A 19,595-nucleotide genomic window follows, 5' to 3' on the forward strand; every position below is an offset into this window, starting at 1 on the left:
GGGCAATACCACTGCAACTGTAATAACAAAGGGGTTGTGGGTTGACTCTGAGATTTCCTCCTCGGAGAAATGCTGGGCTGCCTCTGACTGTGGTGATCAGGCGGGGGCAGGGGGGTTGTGCTGGAGTCCCAAGTAGGGTGGGCCTACCTGGTGAGGAGAAGTGAGGACTGAGATCTGCATAGAGAACAGTCTAGCCACTTTTCTATGAGGTGGTTGCTCTGTGCTGGGGATCCAGACCAGTCCCCATTGTCCACAGACTCTCTAGAGCCTGGAGACAGCAAGGATAAAGGTTGCAAGACAGGAAAGTTGGCAACCCATCCCTTCCACTGGGAGCTCTGTCCCAGGAAGTTGTAGAGTTGCTACTGGCTCAATAGCCCCAATGGAGGGTGGCTAGAGACCCAGGCCTGGAGGACCCACCCAGTGAGGAGATACCGGATCAGGGACCCACATAAAAGAGTCTGGCCACTTTTTCATAGGGCTGCTGCAGCATACTGGGGGTCCACTCCAGTCCCCAGTCACAACGGATTTTCCAGTACCTAAAGGTATCAACAGTGAAGGCTGCTAAACAGCAAAGATGGTGACCCATCTCTCCCTCTGGGAGCTTCATCCCAGGGAGGTTTGAAAACCCCTATTGGCCAGAAAACACTGGCAGGAGTGACTAGAGACCCCTATCAGAGATTCTGCGCAGTGAAGAGAAACAGGATTTAGGATCCATGTGAATAAGCAGTCTGATCTCTTCTCTGTAGAGCTGCTGGGCTGTACCGGGTGACTGCTTCAGTCCCTGGTTACCTTGGACTTGCTAGAGCCCCAAACAAAACAATGGCTAAGGCTGTGAAAATGGCTATCCGTTTATGAAAATGTGTTGAGGCTTGTTTTAATTGTCAGCATATGGTCTTTTGTATATTGATTTATTTCCCCATTCTTTGGCATACATTTAATACTAGAATATAAAATCCAAAATTAAAGTCCCAAATTATCACATAATGTTGGAAAAAAGTGATAAATTCCCTTGATGAGAATACAGATTGTATATGGCAATTTCCACAAAATTAGAAGCTTAAAAACACCTGTTTATTATCTCATAGTTTCTGTGATTGGAGTCCAGGTGCCAAGCTCACCTGTGTTTTCTCCTTAGCCTCTCACAAGATTAAATTAAGTTGTCAGCAGAGCTGTGTTTCTTCAGGGTGCTCTTGGGAAGGCTCTGTTTCTAGGATAATTTAAGTTGGCAGAATTCAGTTCCATGCAATTGAAGAACTGAAGTTCCTATTTCTTTGCTTGTCATCAGCTGGGAGTGGCTCTCAGCTTCTAGAGGCTACGCACATGTCTTCCCACATAAACCCTTTCAAACTCGGCAATGGTAGAACAAGTCCCACACGCTCTTTGATCTCTCTGTCTCCCGCTTCTGAGGAAGTCTCTCTTCTGCTTCCAGCCAAGTAGAGTTCTTTGCTTTTAAGGAGCACATACTTAAATTGGGTCACTCAGATAATTCAGAATAATCTCCCCATTTTATGTTTATTTTATAATTTTTTAAATTTTTATGGGTACATAGTAAGTCTATATATTTATGGGATGCATAAGACATTTTGATACAGACACGCATACAATATGTAATAATCACATCAGGGTAAATGGGGTATCCATTACCTCAAGCACTCATCATTTCTTTGTGTTATAAACATTCGAATTGTACTCCCTCAGTTATTCTAAAATGTACAACAAATTATTGCTAATGGTAGTCACCTTGTTGTCCTATCAAATGCTAGATCTTATTTCTTGTATCTAACTATATTTTAGTGCCCATAAACCATCCCCATACACCCACCCACACTACACTTCTCAGCCTCTGGTAACTATCCTTCTATTCTTTATCTCCATGAGCTCAATTGTTTTAATTTTTAGCTCCCACAAATAAGTAAGAACATGTGAAGTTTGTCTTTCTATGCCTGGCTTATTTCATTCAACATAATGAACTCCAGTCCCATCCATGTTGTGGCAAATGACAGGGTCACATTCTTTTTTATGGCTGAATAGTACTCCATTGTGTATATGTACCACATTTTCTTTATCCATTCATCTGTTGATGGAAACTTAGGTTGCTTCCAAATCTTGGCTATTGTGAATAGTGCTGCAATAAACATGGCAGTGCAGATACCTCTTAAATATGCCGATGTCCTTTCTTTGGGGTATAAACCTAGCAGTGGGAGCATTGGATCATATGGTAGTTCTATTTTTAGTTTTTTGAGAAACCTCCAAACTGTTCTCCGCAGTAGCTATAAAATTTACATTTCCACCAGCAGTATATGAGGGTTCCCCTTTCTCCACATCCCTGCCAGCATTCATTCATTATTGCCTGTCTGTGGATAAAAGCCATTTTAAATGGGGTGAGATGATAGCTCATTGTAGTTTTGATTTGCATTTCTCTGATGATCACTGATGCTGGGCACCTTTTCATATATCTGTTTGTCATTTGTACATCTTCTTTCAAAAAATGTCTAATCAGATCTTTTGCACATTTTTAATTGGATGATTACATTTTTTCTATTAAGTTGTTTGAACTCCTTATATATTCTGGTTATTAATCCATTGTCAGATGAGTAGTTCACAGATACTGTCTTCTATTCTGTGGGTAGTCACCTCACTTTGTTGATTGTTTCCCTTGCTGTGCAGAAGCTTATTAACTTTATGTGATCCCATTTACCCATTTTTGTTTTGGTTGCCTGTGTTTTGGGGGTATTACTCAAGAAATCTTTGCCCAGACCAATATCCTAGAGAGTTTCCCCAATGCTTTCTTTTAGTAGTTTCATGGTGTAAGGTTTTAGATTTAAGTCTAAATTTTCTTTTTGTATATGGCAAGAGATAGGAGTCTAGTTTCATTATTCTGTATGGATATCCAGTTTTCTCAGCAGCATTTATAGAAGTGACTGTCTTTTCCCCATTGCATGTTCTTGGAACTTTTGTTGAAAATGAGTTCCCTGTAGATGTATGAATTTGTTTCTGGGTTCTCTATTCTGTTCCATTGGTCTATGTGTCTTTTTTTTATGCCAGTACCATGCTGTTTTGATTACTACAGCTTCGTAATATAATTTGAAGCCAGGTAATGTGATTCCTCTAGTTTCATTCTTTTTGCTTAGGATGGCTTTGGCTATTCTGGGTCATCTGTGGTTTCATATTAATTTTGGTATTATTTTCTCTATTTCTGTGAAGAATATCATTGGTATTTTGGTAGAGATTACACTGAATCTGTAGTTTGCTTTGGGTGATATGGACATCTTAACAATAGTGATTCCTCCAATCTATGAACATGAAATATCTTTCCATTTTTATGTGTCCTCATCAATTTCTTTCATCAAAGTTTTCTAGTTTCCATTGTAGAGATCTTTCACTTCTTTGGTTAAGTTTATTCTTAGGTATTTTATTCATAGCTATTGTAAATGGGATTATTTTCTGATTTCTTTTTCAGATTGTTCACTGTTGCATATGGCAATGTTATTGATTTTTATATGTAGATTCTGTATCCTTCAACTTTACTGAATATATTTAAAAGTTATAATAGTTTTTTGGTGGGATCTTTAGGTTTTTCCAAATATGAGATCATATCATCTGAAAACAAGGATGATTTGAATTCTTACTTTACAATTTGGATGCCCTTTATTTCTTTCTCTTGTCTGATTGCTCTAGCTGGGACTATTAGTACTATGTTGAATAACAGTGGTGAAAGTGGGCATCCTTGTCTTTTTCCAGATCTTAGAGGAAATGCTTTCAGTTTTTCCCCATTCAGTATGATACTAGCCGTGGATCTATCATATGTGGCTTTTATTATGCTGAGGTACATTCCCTCTATACACAGTTTTTTGAGGATTTTTGTCATGTAAGCTGTGGCCACCACAGCTGGGAATTTGCTGGGTCATGCCTGAAGCCAGTACAATACCAGGTCTTGCCTAAGGCCCGCGGTGACTCCCATCTGGCTACCACTGATGTTTATTCAAGGCCCAAAGGCTCTTTAGTCAGCAGGTGGTGAATTCTGCTAGGACTAGCTTCTTTCCTTCAGGGCAGTGGGTTCCCTTCTGGCCCATGGTGGGTATAGAAATATTGTCCGAGAGGTATGGCCTGGAATGGGGGCTTCAGGACTCTGCTTAGTGCTTGATTTTACTGTGGCTGAGCTAGTATTCAAGTTGCAAGACAAAGTCCTCTTTACTCTTTTCTTTCTTCCCGGAGCTGTGAGCTGCACTCTCTGGAGTTGGGGGAGGGGTAACACAAGCACTCCCTTGGTCACCCCAGATGGTGTCTCACTGGGTGATGTGCACTCCAAGCCCACTGGCTCTGAGCCCAGCACAGCACCAAGACTTGCCCAGTCCTTATGGTCTAGTCTGATTTCAAGTTTATTAGGATCCCAGAGTGCTTTTAGTCCATGGCAATGGGGCTAACCAGAAATCAGGTTTTGACCACTGGGATTGATGATTCTTTTCCGGCTATGGCTAGTTTAAATGCTCCCTCCATGAGTGCCAGCCAAATTCGCCCTGTGTTGCTTTCTGCTGTAATAGGATAATACTCATTTCTAATGCAAAGCCTCACAATCACTTTGTTCTCCCTCCTCAAAAATGCACAGATTCTCTCTCCATGTCAAGCTGTGCTGCCAGGGAGTGAAAGAGGGGTGGCATAGGCAATTCAAGACTGTCTTTCCTACCCTCTTTAGTGCCCCTTTCCTTGATATGATGTTAAAACCAGGTACTGTGATCGCTCACCTGATTTTTGGTACTTATGAAGGTGCTTTCTTGTGTGGATAGCTATTCGGTTTGGTGTTCCTGTAGTGGGGGATGATTGCTGGAGGGTTACATTTGGCCATCTTGCTCCTCCTCCTTGATAATTTTTTTAAGAGATGGGGTCTCACTCTGTCCCAAAGGATAGAGTGCAGTGGCACAATCATAGCTCACTGCAGCCTCGAACTCCTGGGCCCAAGTGATCCTCCCATCTCAGCCTCCTGAGAAGCTAGGATTACTAGTGTGAGTATATTGATTTTTAATTAAGCTTCTCATTTTGAAATAATTGTAGATTAACATGCAGTTGAAAGAAAAGATAGAGAAATCACCTACACACTTTACCTAGTTTCCCCCAGTGCTAACATCTTATAAAACTATGGTACAAAATCACAACCAGAATATTGACGTTGATGCTGTCAAGATGCAGAGTATTTCCTTCACCACAAGAATCCCTCATGTTGACCTTTTATAGCACACCCACTTGCCCACACTCCCTCCTTAATTCCTTTACAACCACTAATCTGTTCTTCATTTCTGCAATTTTGTCATTTCAACAATATTATATAAATGAAGTCATATAAAATATACTCTTGAAAATGATGTGTATTCCTCCATTATTAGATATAGTGTTCTATGAAAAGTATTCAGTTGTGGTAGATAATATTTTTCATGTTCTCTATGACCTTAGTGATTTTTTTTTTGTCTAGTGATTCTATTAGCTGTGGGGAGAGAGAGAGAGATCTTCAATCATGATGTAGATTTATCTGTTTCTCTTTTAATTCTGTACATTTTGGCTTTATACACTTTGAAGCTGTGTTAGTAAGCTTATACACATTTAAAATTGTTATGTCTTCCTAATTCATTAACCTTTTAATTATATAAAAATGTCCTTCTTTATCTTTAGTAATACTCTTTTTCTTGAAATCTAAAGATTTATCTGATATAAATATAGCCACGCTAACCTTCTAATGATTACTGTTTTCATGGTATACCTTTTTCCATCCATTTACTTTCAGCTTGTGTCTTTACATTTAAATATACCCATTATAGATACCATGTAATTGCATCTTTTTTCATCTGTTCCAAAAATCTCTGTCTTAATTGATGTGATTAGTCAATTAACATTTAGTATAATTATTGATATGTTTAGGTTTGGTCTGCCATTTTATATTTTATTAACTTTTCACATTTTACTTACAGTTAATATTTTATTACTTCTTATAAAATATAGAAATCTTGTAATCATATAGATCAGTTTAACATTTTCCTAGTCATGATATTAAGTTACTAAATGAAATATACCTACATACATTGTAAACCCCAAAAGTCAGTATTCTAATTTTTACTTTAAAAAGTTATATAATTTATAAAGTAGTTAAGAAGCAAAAAGCAGAAATGCAAAAGCTCTTTTGCATTTACTCAGATGTTTACCATTTCCAGAGAAAAAGAAGGGATCTTTCTCAACTTGATAAAAAGCTAACATTATTCTAAGTGGTAACAGACTGAATGCCTTCCCTATAAGGTTAGGATCAAAGCAAGGATTCTACTCTCAACACTTTTTTCAACATAGTGCTATAAGTTCTAGCCAGTGCAACAGAGCAAAACAGTGAAATAAAAGTCATACATATCAGAAAGAACAGAATAAAATTGTCCCTGTTTTCAAATGACATGATTCTCTACGTAGAAAATCTGAAGAAAAAACATTAAAACTCTTGGAACTTACAAATGAATTCAGCAAGATTACATGATACAAGATAAACTTATGAAAATTAATTGTATTTCTATACACTAGCAATGAACCCATGGAAAGCAAAATTTAAATAGAATACCATTTACGATCACTCAAAAAACTGAAATACTTTGGTATAAATCTAATACAACATGCCCAGGAAATGTAAGCTGAAATGCTGATGTACACAATGCTGATGAAAGAAATCTTTAGCAATCTATATAAATAGATACACCATGTTTAGAAATGGAAAGACTTAGTAAATAGGTCAATTCTCCTCAAATTTATATAAGTTTAACATTATTCCAACTGAAGTCCCAGTAAGATCTTCTCTAGATATAGATAAGTTTGTACTTAAATTTGTATAGAAAAGCAAAGGAACTAGAATAGTGTTTTAAATTTTGAGAAGAAAGAATAAAGTGGGAAGAATCAGTCTACCTGATTTACTAGATAGCCACAGCTATCAAGACTGTGTTGTATTTGCAAAGGGATAGACACATAGATCAATGAAATATAATAAAGAACCCAGAAATAAATCCACACAAATATGTCCCACTGATTTTTGACAAAGGTGCCACAGCAATTCAAGAGAGAAAAGGTAGCCTTCTTCAACAAACAGTGCTGGAGCAATTGGATATTCATAGGAAAAAAGAAAAACAAACAAAAAACCTCAACCTAATTCTCACATCTTATATGAAAATTAACTCAAAATGGATCATGGGTTTATATGTAAAACATAAAACTTTAACCCTTTTAGAAAAGAAAATAGAGGCCGGGCACAGTGGCTCACCCTGCACCACAAAAAATACAAAAAAAATTAGCCAGGCATGGTGGCGCATGCCTGTAGTCCCAGCTACGCAGGAAGCTGAGGCAGGAGAATTGCTTGAACCCAAGAGGAGAAGGTTGTAGTGAACAGAGATTGTGCCACTGCACTCCAGCCTGGGCAACAGAGTGAGACTCCATCTCAAAAAAAAAAAAATAGGAGAAAATCTCCTGGATTTAGGGCTAGGCAAGGAGTTGTTAGATTTGACACCAAAAGCACAATCTATAAAAGAAAAATTGATAAAATTCATCAAAATTAAAAATTTTTGATCTGTGAAAGGGCTGTTAAAGAGAACAAAACAACAAGTTCAGAGCAATAGGAAGCACTTGCAAACTACACATCTGACCAAGGACTAATATTTAGCATATATTAAAACTCTCAAACTCAACAGTAAAATAAAAATCCAGTTTGAATATGGGCAAAAGACATAAAGAGACATTTCCACAAAAAGGTGGTAGAAATGGGAAATAAATACATGAAAAGTTGTTCATGTGGCTGGTCATTAGGAAAAACCTAGTTGGGGAAAACCTAATAAGGTTATCGTTAGAGAAAACCACCATCAGATATCACCATATACCTATCGAAATAACCAAACAAAAAATGGTGGTAACACCAAATGCCGGTAAGGATGCAGAGAAATTATATCATTTGTATATTGTTGGTGGAGATGTATAATACAGCCATTCTAGAAAACAGTTTCTTAAAAAAAAAAAAAACTAAACATATAGTTATATGACCATGTGACCCAGCAGTGGCACTCTTGGGCCTTTATCACAAAGAAATGAAAACATGTTTACATAAAAACCTGTGCATCAAACTTTATAGCAGCTTTATTCATTAAAAGCCAAACACTAGAAACAGTCCAGATGTCCTTCAATAGGGATGGTTAAACAAACTGTGGTATGCCCGTATGGACACTACAAAGCAATAAAAAGTAATGATCATTGATAAACACGACCACCTAGATAAATGTCCAGAGAATTATGCTGAGAAAAAAAAAGCCAATTTCAAAAAAATTACATACTATTTGATTCCATTTACATGACATTCTTGAAATGATATAATTACAGAAATGGAGAACAAATTAATGGTTGCTAGGAGTTAAGAAGGGAGTGGTGGGCAGGAGGGAAGTAGGTGTGGCTATAAAGGGCTACACGAGGAATCCTCATGGTAAAGGAAATATCCTGCACCTTGATTGCATCTATGTCAATACGCTGGTTCTGATATTGTACTATAGTTTTACAAGATGTTAACATCAGGGGAAACTAAAAGCGTATAAGAAATCTCTATTATTTCTTGCAACTGTAAGTAAAACTTATAATTTCTCAAAATTTTAAAATTAATTTAAAAATCAATATACAAAAGGTAGGTGTGGAAAATATTGGGTATTTCACAAGTCCTTTAGAGGCACCTATGAAGAATATTTTACAGTATATTCTTGAACATGAGGGATGCATTTTCCTCCAGTTGCACCATCAGATCTAGTTTTCTTGTGGCCCATTCAATTCAGACTGTACTCTGGTGTCCAGGAACACCTGCAACACCTCCAGCAAGGATTTAAAACAGCTCTGGGCCAGCTGACTCTCCCTTTGGGACCCTTACCAGGTCCATTAGAAACACTCGCATATTTCTTGTTTTGACAGCTCTGGGACTGCAGACCGCCTAAGGCAAACAAACATTCTCTCTCTCTCTTTTTCTCTATTTCTGTCAGGGCATCCAACCAGTCTCTGCCTTATAATTTTTCACACATGAGTTACATACTAGTACATTTCTCTAACCACAAATGACATATGTTCTTCAGGTAAGCCCACTTAAGACCTTTTTCGACCGAAGGTGAAGAGAAGATCTCATAGCTCTAAAACATTTTCTCCTCCGATAGCCTTTATATTCTCATCTTAATTGAGAGGACTATGGGTTGCAAAAGTAACTTTTTAATGTTCTTTTGAAAATTTGCTTCTTGCTCTGGCCATTCATACGAGGTGTGTCATATCTGTGTTAACTTAGTGCCCTAGTCAAAACTTCTAATTTAACATTCTTCTTCATATATGATACCTAAACAGGGATTAAAAGTTGATAAGAGGACCAGGTGTGGTGGCTCATGCCTGTAATCCCAGCACTTTGGGAGGCCAAGGTTGGTGGATCACGAGGTCAGGAGATTAAGACCATCCTGACTAACACAGTGAAAACCCATCTCTATTAAAAACACAAAAAAATTAGCCGGGCATGGTAGCACATGCCTGTAGTCCCATCTACTCGGGAGGCTGAGGCAGGAGAATCACTTGAACCCAGGAGGCAGAGGTTGCAGTGAGCCAAGATTGCGCCACTGCACTCCAGCCTGGATGACAGAGGTAGACTCCATCTCAAAAAAAAAAAAAAAAAAGTTGATAAGAATAAAATGACCCGAAATGCAAATAGACAATTCACAGAAAATAATACCTTAAAGACAAAGAGAAAAAAGAAAAGATTCTAAAACACACTGACAGCGTGATTCACTTTAAGCCAATCAGACTGGCAAAAGTTCAAAGGTTGATCTTACCAATCACTGATGGGGAGTCAGAGAAAAGGGTATCTTTGTACACTGCTGATGATAATGTAAATTTGTACTGCCTTTTTGGAAAGCAATCTGGAAACGTCTGTTAAAATCAAAAATATGCATGGAAATAAAAGCTCAATGTGCTAGTTCAGGTCCTCTGAAAAGCAGATGCCAAATCAAGATTCACATGCAAAAGATTTGTTGGAGAAAGTGCTTGTGAAGAATAATGACAGAGGGAGCAGGAGTAAGTGGAAACTCTATGGACTGTGATGCAGATCTGATACCTGTGAAAGGAGAAAGGGAAGGAAGGATTGGGTAAGAAGAGCCTGAGAGTGCAGCACAACTCTGAGAACATTTCAGCTGTGCTGATAAGGAGTCCCCAAGCAGACTGCTCATTAGAGGAGTCCTGCATTGCGAAAGAATGAGACACACTCAGTCATTGGCTGGGGATTACAAATCCTTGTTACAAATGGCCTCGTTACGAATGTCATAGTGATGAACCAAAAGAGCCAAGAGCTAGAGACTGTCAATCAACTATGTTCACTGCAGCAGGGTCTCTCAAAGAAGATCTAAGTGGCATGACATGCACAGAGGCATGAGAGTATGGATACGAGGATATGGTGTTGAGAATTGTTCACAATGGCAAAACAACTAGAAACAAATTAAATACCCAAATTAGGGGAAAGGTTGAGTAAATTAAGTCCTATACACACCAAGGATTAATATGTAGTTCATCAAAAAGAGCGAAGTATGCCTTACTCTTGATCGAGAGGAGTTTCCACACATTAATGCTAAGAAAGCTAGTGTATGACAGCATCTCATTTATTAAAAATCAAACACCAAGACTATACTTTCAGGGATCCTTTCTTCAGTTCATTACTAGAGGTTTCTCTGAATGTGTAGCGCACCAGAAACCACTAGAAGGAAATGCAGTGTGCTCTCTCCAGAGTGTGAAGCCAACCCTTGGTGTTGCTTGGCTGCCCTTTACCATTGACAATTGTTCTCTTCCTCAGAAAGAATGAGAGGGAAAGAAGGCAGTCTGTGTGATTCCCATTAAATAATAATTTTTTTAAAAATAAAAGACCAAAATACACAGTTATATGAGCTTAATAAAAAGTGCACAAGGCTACAAACCAGGCTGCTGGCCTCTGTTATGACTTTTATCACAGCCTGTCCACGTGACAGTCCTCTCACTAGACCAGGAGTCCCTTGAGGATTGCAACCTAACATGGCACCTGATACTTTCTGCTTAATAAGTACTTACTGAATGATTAAATAAATGAACGAATGAACTCAAAGGGAAGTTATAATTAACCAAATGGAACAGAGATGAGAAGCAGACATAGGAATCTTTTATACCTAAGAGATTGTAACTGGCAATTTGCTATGAATGTAAAATCATGTATAAGTTTTTTATTATTAAATGACTTCCATGTCTCTTTATTCATTATTTTAATGCAAGTGTTTCATCCCTCAGTTGTTAATCTACTTTCAAAGCCTAAAAGCAAGTTATCTTTAAGGTACCATAAAATTGTCACATTACTAAGGTTGAAAATAGAATACCTACAACTGTTTTTTGAAAATAGAATCTTTCATCACTGGGCAGTACCAGCAATAGATATGCTGTTAGAATTCACTGTAAGGCCGGGCGTGGTGGCTCACGCTTGTAATCCCAGCACTTTGGGAGGCTGAGGCGGGTGGATCACGAGGTCAGGAGATCGAGACCACGGTGAAATCCCGTCTCTACTAAAAATACAAAAAATTAGCCGGGCGTGGTGGCGGGCGCCTGTAGTCCCAGCTACTCGGAGAGGCTGAGGCAGGAGAATGGCGTGAACCCGGGAGGCAGAGCTTGCAGTGAGCCAAGATCGCGCCACTGCACTCCAGCCTGGGCGACAGAGCGAGACTCTGTCTCAAAAAAAAAAAAAAAAAAAAAAAAGAATTCACTGTAAATACAGTGACTAGCGAGTATATAGTTTCAGAGTCAACAAGCCTTCATTTCCAATGCAGACCACCATCATTTAGCTGTTCTTCCAATCAAACACCTCTCTGCTGCATCCCAATTAATTGTCAACATTTACAATCACCTGGACCCACTAGGCTTCCTTCCCCCACCACAGAGCTCTCACCCACTGACTCAGCAAGAGCAGTTAAGAACGTACATAGGTCACAGGATGACCACAGTTATGTCCACTCCCACAGTAAATGTGACAGTTCACGTGTCCACCAGAGGTAAAGGAAAAAAATAGAAAACACAACCTTGCTACCAAAAGTCTACACAATGGTAGTCTCATTCAACTAGAAGAAGGAACAAAATGCAAGGTGAGGAAACAATGTTAGAACCAGCCGTCCCATGAGGAACAGTTTTGATAGAAAACGAGTGAAAGCAAGTAAACAGACTTCAGAAGCCCTGAAAGACAGTGAAACAGCCAAAGAGAAGACCAAGTTCAGGAAACTCTGTCGGGAAGATGAGTAAAATGTCAAAAGACAGAATTGAAGAAAGGTATGTCAAAGGCAGTAAGGAAGCCCAAAGATCTGGGCTGTGTGTGTGTGTGTGTGTGTGTGTGTGTGTGTGTGTGGTGTGATATTCTGAGATGGGCATGTAATATTCTGATATAAGTACTTCTGAGCAATTTTTACTTGCAAATGGATACAAATTACATGCTTTTTAATGATATTAGCCATATCAGTGGGTGGTGGTGAGAAAAGAAAAATGGAATCAGGGATGTATGGGTTCTGACTAGCTCTGTCATTAACCAGGCCCCAGCTGGGCAAGTCATTTAATTCAATAACCCTAAATCTATTCATGACACACAATCCCCAGTTTCTCCAGACCTCTATAAAAATGTAAGGCCAGATCTCTGTTCCCTAAATCAGAGTCACCAGGGGAAATTGCCAGACCCAAGCCTAGAGACTCAACTTTGCTAGATCTGGGGTGAGCTCAGTAAGGTAATATGATTTTTTTTTTTTTTTTGACGGAGTTTTGCTCTTTGTCGCCAAGGCTGGAGTGCAGTGGTGCTATCTCAGCTCACTGCAAACTCTGCTGCCTCTCGGGTTCAAGTGATTCTCCTGTCTCAGCCTCCCGAGTAGCTGGGATTATAGGCACCCGCCATGACGCCTGGCTGATTTTTGTGTTTTTAATAGAGATGGGGTTTCACCATGTTGGCCAGGCTGGTCTCGAACTCCCAACCTCAGGTGATCTGCCCACCTTGGCCTCCCAAAGTGCTGGGATTACAGGCATGAGCCACCGTATCCAGCCAGTAATATGAATGTGTTAAAAACTCCTTCAGCAACTGTGAAACTGAGCCAGGTTTGTGAAGCACTGGTCTGTATGATCTTTATGGTTCCCCCCAGCTCAAAAATCCCAGAGTGACTCCTGAGTCACCAAAAACAAACTGAGATGTGCATCCCATCATATTGAGTGTTTAATTTACACAAGCCATGAAGTAACAGAGCTATTTATTTCATTTTCAGATAGACTCACTTACCAGACACAGCTAATTTTGTTTATTATCTGGTTGGGGGCTGAGAGGTAGGTGCATTTGGCACTGAATTATCTGCCTTTGTGTCAATGAACCTCCAAGCCAAGTGATTAAAAGAATTGAAGTGGGCCGAGCATAGACTGGTGGATAAGCCTATTACAAGATCTAGAAAGAATTTATATGTTCCCAAGAGACTAAGTGAAAGCCATAAGTACAGAGAGAGCAAATGTTTTCATTTAATATTAACTTCCCCTTTCAGAGACCCCACTGAGTGCTGTGCAATGGGCTGGCACGGGCAATGACACAGACGAGTGAGAATCTGATTATAATGTATATGAGGAAAAAGTACCTCATTTAGGACTCCTCTCATCCTTCAGTCCTATCAGTTTCATTTACTAACAGTATAATATTGTTGAGCTCACCCCTTTATTAGAGGCTTCTTAAAACCACAAGTATGAAATTTTAATTTTGTACAAAATATTTGTGTTCTGACTTCTTATCTAGATTCAAAAATTCATTTTATAGCTGAAAAACATTGTACTATTTGTGGCCCCTTTAAAATGTCTTGAAATCTCTAATTGATTAAAACTGTTTAACATTATGTTTCCTTATGGTATCGTGCACTAGGCTATAATAATTCATTTCATCACAGTTTCCCTAGGACCTCCTGTGATGTTTATGAGCTTGCTACTATGGTGATTTGATTTTTATTTATAAAAGAATGTGTTACTACCTAGTCATCCCCATTTTCTAAGAAATCTTTTCTCTTAAGTTAGAAACCAGGTATGAATTTTAACCTTTTGAGTCTGTGATAAGTGTTTTAATGGCTTCGTTTAAAAACTATTCTATTATTTAATTGCTTTGATTCATCTAATTTTGTGAAAAACCCAGGGAAATAAGGTTGCTGTGAAAACTAAATTAATACTCACTGCCATGTATGAACTTCTTTCACACTCAGATGGCTCCTCAATGGCACTTCAGCTTCATGAGACACAATTCCCATGCTAATCCAAAGGTCTGGAATGACGAACTATTAGAAGAGGAAGGGATCTTAGAGCTTATCAAGTATAACTTCTTATTGGTTTGGAAATCTACCTATCTATCCATCTATCTATCTATATCTATCTTGAAATGTGAGTACTCAGCTTCTGCATGAATTCCTGGGACAGGAGAAAGCCTGTACCGGAGTTGGAAACTCGCAAGAATTACTTGGAAACTCCATCATGATATAGAGGTGTTTACTACTAAACTCATAACTGTGAACTCTGAACAACTGAATAAGATTAATTCACTTCTCCTGACAGCCCTCAAATTGCTTGAAGACAGCTGTGCCTACAAAAATATCTCAAAGTTGCACATCCCAAGAGGCTGCAGGAAGAAGGCAGATAGTAGGCAGGGCTAACATGCATCTCCTACTTGGATGGTCAGAACAGTGTGTGGAGATTCACACTGTGAACTTTTGTTCCAAGAACTACTACAGGAATGTGCCAGGAAAACCAAAAGAATTTACAGATCCTTTGAAAGAAATGGCATGCCATTGCAAACTCAGTGAGACAGAAGAAAAACTGTGAGTTCCCAAAGTGCGAGGGGGGAATAATCTGCCTCCAAACACACATCCCCACTGGGGAATCTGAAAACTCAGATGGCGGGGGAAGGATTTAACCCTACCTAGAGCTGGAATGGATTTAGGGAATTGTGCAAAATATAAAAGGAGAAGCAGCAGTGGGAATAGCCTTTTAGGCACCCCCAGTCTCCAGCTTGAGCCCAGGGAAGTCATCCCTGACTATATCTCACAGGGCCCCTTGGGGTAGACAGCCAGCAGAATTAGGGAGGGGTCACAGGGTGAATGAAGCTGCCAGCTGAATTTTGTGATACTCTCTACTGGGCATGAACTTCCTTGAGCAGAATCTGGGGGGCAAAGAAGAACAGTTGCAGATACAGGCACAAGAACTACTGCCATTGTGAACAGAAGGGCAGGGACTGTGGCCTGAAAGCCATGCTTACTTTCTCAAGGAGGAGGTTTCTGGCCTAGGGCAAGTGTGAGTTTTGCACACACGTTTCACTCTTATCAGGGCATTGCAGGAGCAACATGGCCTTGCCAACCGTGTGGGAGGTAGATGAGGCCTTTTTCTACCACCTATCTTGCACTTCCCTGGCAAACAATACTGCTAAACAGAGGCAGCCATACTCCCTTCTGAAGCATAACCCCATTGCCCTCAGAACCACACCTTCATCCTCCACAGTGGTCATGGCAAGTTCTGCCCAAGAAGAGTTTGACCTCAGACCCACCTAACCCTGCCCCCACCTGATGGTATTTCTCTAGCTCAAATCCCTCTACTAACACTGCAGCTGGTGTTCTATTATAAGTGCCACCTCCTGGCTGGAGGCCAACAAACTCAGGTCATTACAGCAACTCATGTCAGAATGACCCTGATGCCAGGAAGGAGAAAACAATACCTAATTCCACTGCCTGCAACATCCTGGCTAACCAGAGGTCCTGAGTGTATTCACACAGCACCTTCACTGCTAGCACAGCCAGTATTCAAGAAAGCCAGCACACTAAACCTATCTACAGCCAAGGATTCTCACAGAGTCTACATTACTCCCCTGCCACCTCTACCAGAGCGGGTGCTGGTATCCATGGCTGGGAGACCTGAAAACTGATCACATCACAGGACACTTTGTAGACATTCCCAAGCCCTAGCCCAGAGGCTGGTAGCCCCACTGGGTGGCTATACCCAGAAGAGCAAATAACAATCACTGCAACCCAGTTCCCAGGAAACCTCATCCCTATGGGAAAGGGAAGAACACGATATCAAGGGATCACCCATGGGACAAAAGAATCGAACAGTAGGCCTTAAGTTCCAGATCTTTTTGCTGGTGGGTAGTTTCTCACAACAGAGACACAATTGCAGTGCTGGGCACAGTAGGGAAAGTCTGCACCTCTACCCCAACAAGTATACACCCTCTAATCATGAAAGACCTTGGAGAAGGGGCCTTTGTTCCCCCTTGGCACTCCAACGCAGACAGAGCTGGGGCTTCCCTCACAGGACTGCAACATGGAGGCACCAATAGATAGCCTTTCTGGAACAGTCCAGGGTGAGTGTAGCCCCCAGGAGGAGTACCCCCAAGATTCAGGCCTGCATAAGAAGCAGAGTCACAATTCTTCCCTACTTGGAACATCAGCATTCCCTGGAGATAAAAACAGGTGCCTGTCTGAATAGCTGAAACATTAGGACAGAAGTGAGGCTGTGAGGTGAATAGTTTTCCTGCTGACCTGGCAGGAGAGTGGAGGTAGCTCCCACTCTTCACCCTGATAAAACCTCAACACATCTAACTGAGAGTTTCCCCAGTCACCCTCATCAAGGCTGGAACCTCAGCCCACTCTTGGGTATTACATCTTACTCACTATCTTAGCCAAAACCAGTGCCTACCCAGGGATACCTCCCCTATTAGCTTTAAGCCTGAACCATCAACTCAGTAAATGAAACAATGGGGAAAAAATTAAATAAATAAACTATACACCATGAAAGAATAAGATAAACTTCAAGAGATCCCTGCCATTTCAACTCTATCAGAGACAGGCAACTCACTGACAAACCAAGAATATACCAGCATCAGAGAAAGACAGCACACAAAGTCTCTCTATAACTAATGAACTTATACAAAGTCTTCACCCCTACAAGCATAAGAACAAAATTAGGCTAAAATAAACACTGTGGTCTGATCCTTAAGAGAGAGAAGAAGGCCAGGCACAGTGACTGATGCCTGTAATCCCAGCACTTTGGGAGGCTGAGGGGGCAGATGACCTGAGGTCAGGAGTTCGTGATCAGCCTGACCAACGTGGAGAAACACTGTCTTTACTAAAAATACAAAATTAGCCAGGTGTGATGGCGCATGCCTGTAATCCCAGCTACTCAAGAGGCTGAGGCAGGAGAATCACTTGAACCTGGAAGGTGGAGGTTGCAGTGAGCTGAGATTGTGCCATTGCACTCCAGCCTGGGCAACAAGAGCAAAACTCCATCTCAAGAGAGAGAGAGAGAGAAGAAAAAGAGAAATTTAAATAAAAAAAAATACAGTCCAATCAAAAATAAATTCAAGAAAAATTTGAAGAAATAGTCTACCAAAATGAGAAGGAAACAGAAAAGTAACTCTGATAAGATGACAAAACAGGGTTCTATAACACCTCCAAAATATTACACTAGCTCCCTGACAATGGATCCAAACCAAGAAGAGATCTCTGAATTGCCAGATAAAGGATTCAGAAGGTAGATTATTAAGCTACTCAAGAAGATACCAGAGAAAGTTGAAAAACAACATAGAGAAATTAAAAACAAAACAAAACTATTTAGGATGTGAATGAAAAATTTTCCAGAGAAATAGACATCATAAAGAAAAACCAAGCACAACTTCTGGAAATGAAAGACGTACATGAGGAAATACAAAATGTAGTGGAGAATTTCAACAACAGACTGCAACAAGTAGAAGAAAGGACTTCAGAGCTCAAAGATAAGGCTTTCAAATTATCCCTGTCAGGCAAAGACAAAAGAGAATTTTTTAAAAAATGAACAAAGCCACCAAGAAATTTGGGATTGTTAAATGGCCAAACCTAAGAGTAATTGGTGTTACTGAGGCAGAAGAGAAATCTGAAAGTTTGGAAAACTTATTTGAAGGAATAATTGAGGAAAAGTTCTCTGGCCTTGCTAAGAGATCTAGACATCCAAATACAAGAAGCTCAAAGAACACCCAGGAAATTCATCACAAAAACATCATCACCTAGGCACACAGTCAACAAGTTATCTAAAGTCAAGATGAAGGAAAAAAATCTTGAGACCTCTGGGATAAAAGCATCAGGTAGCCTATAAACGAAAACCTATGAGATTAACAGCTGATTTCTCAGCAGAAACCTTATAAGCCAGAAGGGATTTGGGTCCTATCTTTAGCATCCTTAAACAAAATAATTGTTAGCCAAGAATTTTGTATCCAGCAAAACTAAGCTTCAGAAATGAAGGAGAGATAAAGTCTTTTTCAGGCAAACAAATGCTGAGAGAATTTGCCACTACCAAACCAGAAGTATACGAAATGTTAAATGGAGTTCTAAATTCTGAAGCAAAACCTTGAAATATACCAAAAATAGAACATCCTTAAAGCATAAATCTCACAGGGCCTATATAACAATAACACAATGAAAAAAAAGTATTTGGGCTACAACTAACATGATGAATAGAACAGTACCTCACCTCTCATTACTAACATTGAATGTAAATGGTCTAAATGCCCCAGTTAAACATACAGATTGGAAGAATGGGTAAAAATTAACCAACCAAGTAACTGATGTCTTCAAGAGATTTACCTAACACATAAGGACTCACAAAAACTTAAGGCAAAGGAGTTGAAAAAAAATATTCCACACAAATGGAAACCAAAAGTGAGCAAGGGTAGCTATTCTTATATCAGACAAGACAGACTTTAAAGCAACAAGAGTTTAAAAAGACAAAGAAGGATATTATACAATTATAAAAGAATTAGTCTCACAAGAAAATATCGCAATCCTAAATATATATGCACCTAACACTGGAGCTCCCAAATTCATAAAACGATGACTACTAGACCTAAGAAATGCAATAGACAGCAACACCATAATAGTGGGGGACTTCAGTACTCCACTGACAACCCTAGAGAGGTCATCAAGACAGAAAGTTGACAAAGAAACAATGGACTTAAACTGTAACCTAGAATAAATGGACTTAACACATATTTATAGAACATTCTACCCAATACCTGCAGAATATACATTTTTTTCATCCACACATGGAACATTCTCCAAGATAGACCATATCATAGCCACAAAACAAGTCTCAATAAATTCAAGAAACTCAAAATCATATCAAGTATCATCTCAGCCCACAGTGGAATAAAACTGGAAATTTACTCCAATTTCCAGTTGGAAATACATGAAATACATGAAATGCATGAAATACATGAAAATTAAATAACCTGCTCTTGAATGATCTTTGGGTTAACAATGAAATCAAGATGGAAATTTAAAAATTCTTTGAACTGAATGATAATAGTGACACAACCAATCAAAACTTCTGGGATACAGCAAAAGCGGTGTTAAGAGGAAAGTACATCACATAAAATGCCTACATCAAAAAGTCTAAAAGAGCACAAATAGACAACCTAAGCTCCCACCTCAAGAAACTAGAGAAACAAGAACAAACCCAACCCAAACCCAGCAGAAGAAAGGAAATAGCAAAGATCAGAGCAGAAC

The 19,595-nt window shown here is 39.4% G+C and overlaps 1 non-coding gene across 1 annotated transcript; it reads left to right on the plus strand.

Annotated features, from left to right (window-relative positions):
* Nucleotides 1-10,683: 10,683 nt before the first annotated feature.
* Nucleotides 10,684-10,890, plus strand: LOC116478009 (small nucleolar RNA U3). The gene has a single exon (XR_004250706.1). It is a non-coding gene; the product is annotated as a small nucleolar RNA U3 (small nucleolar RNA).
* Nucleotides 10,891-19,595: the final 8,705 nt, after the last annotated feature.

Source organism: Hylobates moloch, unplaced genomic scaffold (assembly GCF_009828535.3).
Source record: "Hylobates moloch isolate HMO894 unplaced genomic scaffold, HMol_V3 SCAFFOLD_2, whole genome shotgun sequence".
In the NCBI taxonomy this organism is placed as follows: domain Eukaryota; kingdom Metazoa; phylum Chordata; class Mammalia; order Primates; family Hylobatidae; genus Hylobates; species Hylobates moloch.